Source organism: Pagrus pagrus, assembly GCF_965226575.1.
Source record: "Pagrus pagrus genome assembly, chromosome: 19".
Taxonomy (NCBI): Eukaryota; Metazoa; Chordata; class Actinopteri; order Spariformes; family Sparidae; genus Pagrus; species Pagrus pagrus.
The window spans coordinates 23870347-23882320 of NC_140203.1; positions in this window are offsets into that span (position 1 = coordinate 23870347).

Consider the following 11974-nt stretch of genomic DNA (forward strand, 5'->3'; position numbering starts at 1 on the left):
ACACTTCCCCATAAAGTCACAGGCTGACTGTCCAATGGCTGCACATACTGAGAGCCTGAGAGACTGACACACCATAGGAATTGCTTGTGGAAATATGAGTTATTGTTTTTAATGCTTTATCATATTGTTACCAAATCTGAATTTATTAGAAGATCACAGATTGAAGACACATCTAGTTATTAGTGGATGGTTGTAGTATGGATAAGAGTTACTGTTTTTCTTAATGTCAACAAATCCCATGAGGAGACCAAAGCCAACAGTGTGTTAGAATGTCTCTAAAAAACCTCTCTGTGGCTGTTGTCCTGTTGACTGTCTACTGAGATAATCATTCGCCTGTTCATCTGCGTACAGACACGAGACAAAAATGGTAATAAATCTATGCTTTTTATTTTTATTTTTCTCGGCTACGCTGACTGTAATTCTGCTTGTTTTTTATTTAAATTGCATGTTTTGGATACATTTGGAATATGCAGTATAATACAGCTGTCAGGAACACTATATAGTTCTTACATGTTTTAATTGCATTTACCTTAAGATGCACTATTTTTATATATGACATTATTTCATGCATTATACATTTTTTATAAGTTTTAAGACTTAAGCATAAATAAGGAAGCACATTAATTAAAATAGTATTTTTATTGTATTTTAAAGTTTCTAAAGTATCTCTCTATTTAAGTATCAGAAAAATAAGAAGACACTTTTAATATTATATGAATTAAAACTCTACCGCAATAACCGGCACTGTGGTAGAACTAATTCAAATTTGACATAATTTCGAATAATTTGCAGAAACATTCAAAATGCAAGCAAAATGTCACAATTGTTAAAAAACACTTTTTTTCCCCCCCGTCACTCATTTACAGTAATGTAAATGTCACCGAAATGTTTCAGTCACTGTCTTCATCAAGTCAGCTGATACATTATAAATAAATTAATAATTATCAATGTTTATCCATGCTCCAGCTTGTGAAACAATTTTTAAAGTAAAGAAAAGCGAAGCAAAGAAAAGAGACGAGTCGGTGACAGAGAGCAGGTTCCTCTGCTGTGTTTCCTGGTACCTGAAAGTGAGTGGCAGGTTGTAAAATGTGAATAAAGCTGCAGGTTGATCAGGACGTTTCCTCCTCCTGCTTCCTCCTCTCAGTGCTGTCCTCTCCCTCTCTCTCTCTCCCTCTCTGTCTCTCTGTCTCTCTCTCTCTCTTGCTCTGTCCCGGGCCATCTGCTGTGTACAGAGCAGCAGTATTGATCTGCAGCTTTGTGCTGGAGACCACATGCTAATCTATAGCGTTGGTGACAAACACTGCTCCGCTTTGCCTCGCATCTGTCCCACTGACTCTCTCTCTCTCTCTCTCTCTCTCTCTTTCTCTATCTCAATATAACCAGTGTCATCCTCCCTCCCTCTCCCTCTCCCTCCCTCTCCCTCTCTCTTTAAATGACCCAGCAGTTTTTGGACGAGGGTCCATCTGTCCGGCTGTAAACTCTTCCTCCTCCTTCTCCTGCAGTGGTTGGTTGATGGTGAGTCCTGTTCAGTGTGTTTCATGTTTCATGGCAGCCATGTTTTGTGTTAAATATAAATGACATGTTGATGAGCTGAGAGGAAGAGAGAAGCAGAAATAGAGAGAATAAAGACATGTGTAAGTGTTCATGTGAATGATTGTGAATACAGACTTTTATGTTGAGTTTTATAGAGCTATATGCTGACAATACACACAATTATACATCTAGATTTATATAAAAAAGTAAATATATATAGAGAGATTGCAGAGTTTGATGGAGATACATAAAGATAATATGACAAGCTATGAAGAGATATATAAGAGATTTGTGGCAAACTATCTGTGGTAATGTAGAGTTATAACAATGACAAACAACTTAATGAGAGATTCAGATAATGTAATTTGAGAGATCATATACAGATTTATGAATATTTTACAGATTATATATATCAAGAGAGATATTTAACTATTATCTATTAATTTGTATTTATCTATATATGTTTTAAGTTACAAGTAGCAGTAATACTCATATTGAAATGAATATGGATAGACATAGAATACAGAATTTTTTATAAACACCTCCAGAAGACTTATCATTTATAAAGACATATTTTGAAATAATGCAGAAATACATAGCAGGCTTATATATATATATATATATATATATATATATATATATGTATGTATATGTATCTATATATATATCTTGAGAAAGAGAGATTCGGGAGTTTATACATAGAGTTATACTGTATATAGACATATTGAGCTAACCTATAAAGTTAAATAATGCAACATTATTTAAATATATGGAAATAAAATGTAATACAAATTCATAAACGATACACAACAGAGTTATTGAGATTGAGAGATACCTACAAAGACCCAGAAATATATATATATAGGTTACTACATTTAAATTTAAAAAAAGAAAATAAGTTACTGTATTTAAATATATCAAAATTAAGTAAGGCTTTATATAAGCAAATGCATACAGATAATACACAGTAAAGAGTCAGACAAGATCTAGAGACAACTAGAAATTTCATTTAATCTAAAGAAATAACAGACATTTATAAGTATTACATCTTTGTGTTCAAAGTTCAAGGTTCATTGGTATTCTTCACTATTGTCATATTGTCATTGTTTATAATATACATATGATAATATTGTGTAAATAATATATCACCTCATAAGTCATTTTGTTCCATTCTCACTTTGTCATTGTAGACACCTTAACACTCTCCACCTCCCTACAACCATATAGTGAGTGTAACTGATTTGCCAAAAAAGAGACAAAACACACAAAAAAACAAAGTTAGAGATGAGTTTCACCGTCAACAATAAATTTTTGGTCACACTTTCTATAGTTCTCACAATAAAATTGTTATTGTGAATCATTTAGGCCACGATTACTGTATAGTGAAAATTAGCCCCAGTAGTGATAAAGATATAAATTAATATATGGGGGTGACATAAAGATTCATAAAGAGATGTAGAGAAAGTCTTGAGATTACTATGGCTAGAGATCATATAAAGATTTATGTAGACAGAAAGAGATTAAATACAAGGAGACAATACGCAATGATGATTATTAATGATGATTAAAATAAATATGGAGATACATCATGGTAATATATGTTTGCAGGTTATTCTGGGTTTGACTTTCTAAAGCAGGAACACACAGACACACACACACACACACAAAATGTAAATGTAATAATATAATAATAACACCGTAGCATCTTACAGTCTATTAATTTGGGAGGAACCTGAGAAAAGTGAGGCACACTTCCTTCATCTTTCTTCTTTCTTTCAGTCTTCCATCTTCTCCCCCTTCTCTTCGTATTCTTCCCTCCTCCTCCTCCACCTCCTCTCTCTCTTCCTCCTTTATTCTGTTCAAGTCTTTTCAAACTTTTTGGACCTGCTGCCTCTTTTGTTGCGGTTCTGTTGGCCGTGAAATCGGCTTTTAATGGGAACACAATGGCCGCGTGCGGAGCCGACCCGCTGTATTCAAATGTGACCACACGCCATTATCCCTGTGTTTCCAACTCTAAATAAACACTCGTTTAACAGCCTTTCATCTCACACCTTTATGAATATGAATATTATTCCCTGTACATTCTTGAACTGCTGTTTACCAAGTGCAGCAAAACAGACATTTGTTTTGTGAATGAAATTAAATTGTTTAATCACTTATATTACAACCAAAATACATCACAATTTGATAGTTAAATTATGATGTACGACATTTTAAGGGATTCATTATCACCTTTAGCTACAACAACAACAACAACAACAATAACAAAAAAGAGAATAAAAGAAAAACAAATGAATTGAACTATTTAACAAATGCTGACATGCTTTTAAAATTGAACGATGTTAAACTCATGAACTTGCAATAATTTCCTTTCATCAACTTGTTTATTTACAAGGACAATGCACATTAATCAGCATTCCTGTAAATGTGCCATTGTTAGCCAGAAGGCTAATCTTCAGCAGCCGTCTGTTGGCAAGTGACAAGTCAAAGAATAGAACATTAGAAAGAAAACAGCAAAAACAGCCAAAACAGCAAAAACGACAAAATCAAGATACACATTGCACAAATCAGGCTGAGTTACAGGAAGAAGTAAAAGATTGATTCAACAATACAATGACCACAACCATTGTTCAATACAAGCAGTCATGCAAAGCAGTGTGAAGCAACTGAGCACAAATGAGCAACACTATTAATAAACACATTATGCACAAATTAGCCAAGCAGAGCAATAAATAGTAAATGATACTAAAGTGGGTAACACTTTATATTACCCATCATTAACAAATGGTACATTTATAGTAAATTAAACTTAGTTAAAATTAGTTTATAGCTTTTTCACTGTTAATAAACTATATAAATAAATCTTTTATAAACCATGTACTGAGCACATGTAAATGGTACGTTGTTAAACTATAAACATAATTTGTTGCAAAACCTTTACAATTGCATCATAGAAATTCATAGAAATAGCTTAATAATTGGTAAAATTATAATATCACTCACTACAACATGCAAGTCTTTCAGAATGAGTCATTATGGGAATATCCATACCACATTGTTAGAATAGAATAGAACATAGAATACTAGTGAATATGTCCATACATTTCTATACTTTTTTCAGCTATTAATCTTAATTAAGATTGCAATTTAGCATATTCTGCAACTCTAACACTATAAAATTTGCTAATGTAAATAATGTGTTTTTTAAATATATATATGTTTTTTGATTGGTCCGTGCAAGATTTTATTAATACTGAGGTCATGAGTCCTCTGTCTCCCACCTCACCCATCCTCCTCTTTAGTCTAAATGTTTTAATCGTTTGGACTTTTCATTTTTCATAAAGTCAACTGTTAATTTCTATTTTCTGTAAATTCAACATAAAGACTTCATTTCTGGCAAATCATTTTGCTGGGTTTAGATTAGTCAAAATTAAGTGTTTTGAGAATAAAAATACTGGAATCAGACTGTAAAATACCCACAATTTGTTAGTTATTATTGTAGAATATAAACCTGTAATGTAAACCCCCGAGCTTCCTAAAATCCCCAAATTTCCCTAAAAATACACAGAACAGAACCTCAATGTAGGGCATTCAAAATAATTAATTTGTAACTTAAAATTTCATTACCTAAATAGGATAGCTTTAATCTAATGTTACATATTTATATCTTACGGTGTTTGAAGTAAAATACATTTATATGAAAGTTAAAATAAACAAGGTTTACATTCATCAATGTTAAAAGAAAAATTGATAAATAAATGAATCCATCCAGATGAACAGCTTTTATTTTTGTAATGTCCAATGAAACTGGAAATCATGGAGATCAGAAGGCAAGAACATACAGTATATAGAGAAATAATGTTTTTAATCAGGATTTTTTTTATATATATAATTCACATCATTAACAGACTCCATAACCTTCCCTCATTAAACTCACTTCAGTCACACAGCTGCTGATAGTTTGAGTGCACACACACTCTATCTCGAACACACACACACACACACACACACACACACACGTATATTTTTTAGCAAACATCAGAGAACATGGCCACAGGCAGAGGCAGCTCATGCTAATTCAGATCAATATTAGTGATGAATTTCCATGTGAGCTCAGTTTCCTCTCAGAGAAGCAGCTCAGTGATCTGAGGGCAGCTTTACTTCTTGTCTGTGCATATTAGTCAACACTACTGAACAGTGTGTGTGTGTGTGTGTGTGTGTGTGTGTGTGTGTGTGTGTACAGTATATACAGTGTAATACACACAGACAGACAGCAGCTCAAAATGTACAATTTACCATTTGGTGAGCGCGGCGGAGACCAGAAGAGCTTACACTTCACCATTTAAAGATAAGATTTTATGTTACACCCAATTAAACAAACACATGGGAAAATATAAAACTGTATACAGCTATATGTATACTGTATAAATGTGTATTAATCACGTATACAGTACAATATTATGTGTTCATATGTACATTTTGATATGGTTTGTTCTTCTCTCAACATAAATGTACCAGGTTGTAAAGTTGACAGTGCACTGCCGGGCAGCTAGAAAAAAGGTCATGAATGTACTTTAATACTTCGTGCTCACAAAATTATAGGTTACATTAACAATTATCATCATTGATAAATGGTACATTTATTAATGATGGTTATCATAAAGTGTTGCTAAATTATATAAATCATCTATTAAACTGTTACTCTGAACACTGCTGTCATTTAGAAATCTGTAAATGTCACTTTTTTCCCCCAGTGATCCACAATACATTATCTATATTATTAGCAGCTTGGGGATGTAGATACAGTTGAACTTTTTGGATGTTTTAAAGGCTGAACAAAAGTCAGTTGTCTTACGGTGAAATGACTTTTGCTCTTTACCCTTCTCCAGTCTGCGTGTGTTTGTGTGTCGCCGTGGTTTTTCTAGTTTGATCAGGAAGCAAACACATTTTGACTTCTAAGAAACAATCATGGTGGAATGAAGACCTGAACTAATCTGAGCGCTTTATGCACTGCCAAAAACAAAAACATTCAATCTAAAGCTATAGTAATTAATTGTTTATTCTATGTGTCTTTTCAACAACATCACTTCAACAACAGCACTAGAACATCAACGTCACCCAGGACTTTTATTATTTACAGTAAGTGTCACTGTTAGGGACTGAGCACATCAACACGAGGACAAAGTAAAATAATAATAAAAATAATTTTAAAAAAGACATAGCAGTGAATTTGCAAGCGAATAGAAAATTAAGCATAAGCAAACTGACCTCATTAAATGACAAACAGGGGTAAGTAAACAAAGAACAATGGTTATCACCTCCTTGTTGACAGAGTAATTACCCAAATCACAGCACAGAGTCATCATTTATTAACTACAGGACTAAAACAGGGGGCTCCCCCCACCATGATTATTTAATGTCCTCTGGCATGTTACTCTTTTAATCATAACTTTTGATTTATTGATCTGTTCTCCTCCTGAAGACAGCACCTACAATCAGGGCAACGGTTGCAGACTGAGGCTTTCTGAGTTTTCCCACTCCTGATTAAAGAGAAGAGGAAGGCAAGCTGCATTAATATTTCACATATCCGCACAGTTGAATCGGAGACGACAGCAGATTAGCAGAGCTGTTTTATGTGTCGGACCAGATTCACGGACTAGTTAGAGATACGCCATGTTGATAATTTTCCAGTATATGATAAGAGTGATTATTTTTCATTTAATTTCACTGTCATATCACCGCAGATCATTTCATCTGACTCTGTGGGCTTATTCTGTGTATTTAGTCAGAGGACAATTGTAGCTGAGATTTATGACTTCTAATTTAGTTGGTTTTGATTTTGTCTCCTCATCTCCTGAACGTGATACTGACCAGCATTTGTTCTTATTCTTTTTTTTAGGCATTTTTTTCTACCTATTCACATTTTTTCTTGTCCTGTGTGATATTGAAATTAACACAAACTGTTTTGCATTATTTCAAAAGAATCATTTTTTTGAATTGTCCAACTTCTCTCTTGGCCTTAAATATTTTTCTTTTTCTCCATGCATATACATATATAAAAAATACATATGTATGATCAAAAAATAGTGTAGCAATGAATTAAAACCCATACCACAGATGTTAAGCTCAAATTAAAAAAAAGAAAATTGAATATTACATTTATACGCCTTTCTATTTTTTTTTTTACTGTCTCTCTAGTTTGTTGTTGCATTTATTATACAGACATTGATATTTTCATTGATTTTATCATGTCAATTTTGTATCATGTAGATTTGCCCACTATCTAACCTATTTGCTTTCATAAATTTATCTAAATGTACTTACTATCTTATTTGATCATTGAATGTTTACATTTTCCCTGTCTGCTCTTTGTGCTCTTCAATGTTGCATTGACCTCATTTCCTCCTGCAGAAATCAAAAATGTTTTTCTATTTATCTTCTTAATTAAAAAAATCCCAACAATGTGATGCTGAAAATGTTCAATGAATGCCATTTATTTATTTTTATATTTGTTTTCAGTCAAGCTCGTTGTTATTCTTCTCTACATTTACATACATCTTTTTAAATTCTCATATTTCAGCAGTGACTTTATGTCTCACGCAGATCAGTAAAGTTTCATCCTTCCAAACATTATCCTGGCTGGTGGATCATAAAAAAATGTATTTCACATTGTTAATTAAAGGTTTGTTACTCAAGATTATAAATTGGATTGCAAATGAGTAATTTAACAATGAGAAAAACAAAACTGTCTTTACTTTTTAGCATCATCTAACTATTTTTCCTGCTAACAAAATGTATAATTGACATCTTCAAACATCAGACAGTAAAATATCAAATTTGTAAACGTTTTTGATTTCATTCAAATTCAAATTAATCCCAATATTTAAGATTACCCGGGCCTGTTTAAAATCCAGCTGTTGACTCCTGCAGGTTTTCCTTTGTTACCAGCTGCTGACATGAAGCGGTGGGGCTAAAAGGGTCAGAGGTCACAGGTCAGCCACCCCCGGCGCACGCCATCTGACCTCTTTCATTTACATACACGCTGACCTATATTCCTGTGACAGGTCTTTCTGTTTCCTAACCCTGTCCCGTCTAACAAAAAGAATTATAAAATTTTATTTCAACATTGAATAATTCCTGCAATTTAACATAAAAAATAAGATTAAAGCATAATAAAAGTATTTCTGTACATACTTGATTTTTTTTTAATATTATATTAATTCAACAATTGCTTACCTTTTATACTGAACCTTCCTTTGGTTTATTTATGGTTGATTATTTATTATAGGGTCTATTTTAGTTATTACACTGTAAGTGTTTTTTTTCTGTACACTGCCGGACCTGGATAACGGATTTCGTTCCATCATGTCTTTAACATGCTGAATGAAAATAAACTGAATCTGAATCTATGTTATATTTATTTATTATCGTCATTATTATTATTGATAATTCAAATCTAGTGGTTAAGAAATAATGATATCATTCATCAGTAGGAGACAGTAGATTCATTATGCCTTTAGGGACAAGACACACACACACACACACACACACACACACATTTTTATTAACAGAAGAAGAATATATTTTTTCAGTTTCAATTTAAAATGTGGTACTTGACTATGACTGCAGTGAATTGCTGTAGTGTTATATTACTGATTTGAGACATTTTTCTTTTACAAATTATTAATTAATTATTACAAACTTAGTACAAACTTGGTTTTTATTTTGTGAAAAAGCAAAGAAGAAGAAATTTGCACATGTAAAAATGAAAAAAACTCTTTCACTGCAAATGATTTTTTTTTGTTGACTGTGTTGCTGCAACTGCATGTTTGTTGCTGATGTTTTGACAACTTTGGAAGACAACAGTCAAAACTTTTCTCCACATTCACTGTAAAACTATAAACAATTCTAATAAAATACACAGTGTTTTCATCACTTCTGGTCAAATCCCCTTTGTCTCATCTTCCTCTCAGTGTCCTCCCATGGTCCGAGGAGGTTCTCTGACCTCTGACCTCTGAGGTTGGTCAGTTCAACACACTCCCTAAAAACCAGCAGCACAGTATCGACCTGCAGGCTGCTGATGACTGACATCATCTCTGTTTGCATTTCAGAAAAGAGAGAGAGAGAGAGAGAGAGAGAGAGAGAGAGAGTGTGTATGTGTGTGCGCGAGCATGCTCTTGTTCTCTATCTTTGTGGGGACTTTAAGTTTTGAACCTGACGTAACGTAAGGACATTTTAATAAAGTGAGAACATTTTGGTGAAATATCAACATTTTAGTAAAGACATTTTGCAAAGCGAGGACAGGTTTTTTTTTCACTGATGACAATGTCTACCACTGACAATCGTATCTGTAATGTTGATGAAGAAAAAGAAAAAGACAGAGAGCTCTGTCTCTGCATACACACACGCACACGCACACGCACACACACACACACACACACACACACTGTGTCCTCCATTAGCTGAATTGGCTTCTCAACAGACAAACAGAAGATGACATGTCCTTTAATAAAGTTTGTTGCCTATATCTGTGTGTTCCAGTACACTTTGGACATCATTTTTTAAGTCTCTCCTGATAGAATATGGTCGAGGACTTGGTTTGGCTGTTTGGTTTTGTTACACAACACAACATTTCAATAAACAATAAGATATTAATTAATCAATTCAAATTTTTTTTTAATAAAGATGAGGTTTTTAGAAGAAGATTAATACAGAACAGATTAGACAATGATAGGTGACGTGAAATAAACAGATCAGTTGAAATGAAAAGACAAGAAGTTTTGAGTATTTGTGAGATAAGGTGAAGATACACAAAGATGAAATGAACTAAATGATCAGAGATATGATGAGATAAAGTCAAGGAAAAATCAGCAGAAATACATTGAACTGAGACAAAATGAAGGCCAAGATCAATGGCTGTAGGACTTGAGCTACATCTGCCCTAATGGTGGGAAGAGGGACCAGGTCAGAAAGTGCAGCTTGAAATATAAGATACAGTTTCAATCAATCAATCAATCAATCAATCAATCAATCAATCACTCAATCTTTATTTGTATAGAGCCAATTCACAACAAAAGTCATCTCATGACACTTTCCAAATTGAGCAGGTCTAAACCATACTCATTGATTACTTATTTACAGAGACCCAACATTTCCCCCATGAGCAAGCAGTGTGAATGATTTCCTTTATCTGACCTCACATTCTACTTTGTTCTATTGTATTTTCAACATGTTATGACACGTCTCCTCCTACACCACCAAAGGTTAAAGGTCACATTGGGTCTGACCCTTGTGCAACGTGGACATATCATTGTTTACTGTTGATAATATAAACACACACACACCAACACACACACACACACCCACCCACACACACACACACACACACACACACACACACACACACACCCACACACACACACACACACACACACATTTTCTGATACACGTTATCATGAGCACCCCTGTCATTAGCTTTAGGTGCCTTAACTTGGATACAGTTGGTCCAGACCGGGGGAATAAATTCTACATTTTCACCTTTTAAGTCTGATCTAGTTCCTGTTAAAACTGACTTAGTACAAGAAAACCAAGAGAAGTGAACAAGAAGTCAAATGGTCTGACAGGTAGCTTGTTGATTGAACAGTTTAGATAAATCTATTAATATTAGTCAATACAACAATAAGCATTAACAAGAACTTCATTTATGTTAGTCAAGGCCTATTACTACATTAACTAATGTTTATTAATGTACCCTGTGTTACTAGAAATATTTCATATATATATATATATATATATATATATACTTCAAAAGTGATATAATGTTGAAAGGACACAGTTGGACCAAGGGTCTTCCTTTTGGGCAACACACATTGGTGGTGTATGACACCGATAAAACATCTGCACGCATTTCTATGTAAGCACTTACATTGGCACAGTATTGATTCACATTACTTCCCCTGGATGTGCCACTGTCATATTTCCCGTTGCTAGCCATTATCAACTCTCCGAAAAAGCCCCAATTTGATCACAGTTGCCCTCAGGATCAACACATACAGCTCCTGTACTTTGGCTACTTCTTCTGTTTGTATAATGAGTCCAGTACGTGCTTCCACTTAAATCCAATAACTTACTAAGATATGATAAAACATGAGTCTTCACAAGAATGTACATACAGCATAAACACCATGAATCAGTCAACATACACACAAAACAAGACAGGATTCACTTTGTCAAACTGATATTTTCATTCATTTTAATGACTTAATGATTAAATAAATACAGAGTAGATATATATTTTCTTTCAAGTATTCGATGGATAAAACATGTTTGTTAATCTAGAGCCTATTGTCTATATCTTAATGTGGTTTAAGTATATATTACTCTTCATAGAGTGATCTCTAAATATATATGGATATGACAGAGGCCAGTATCATTCGAAATG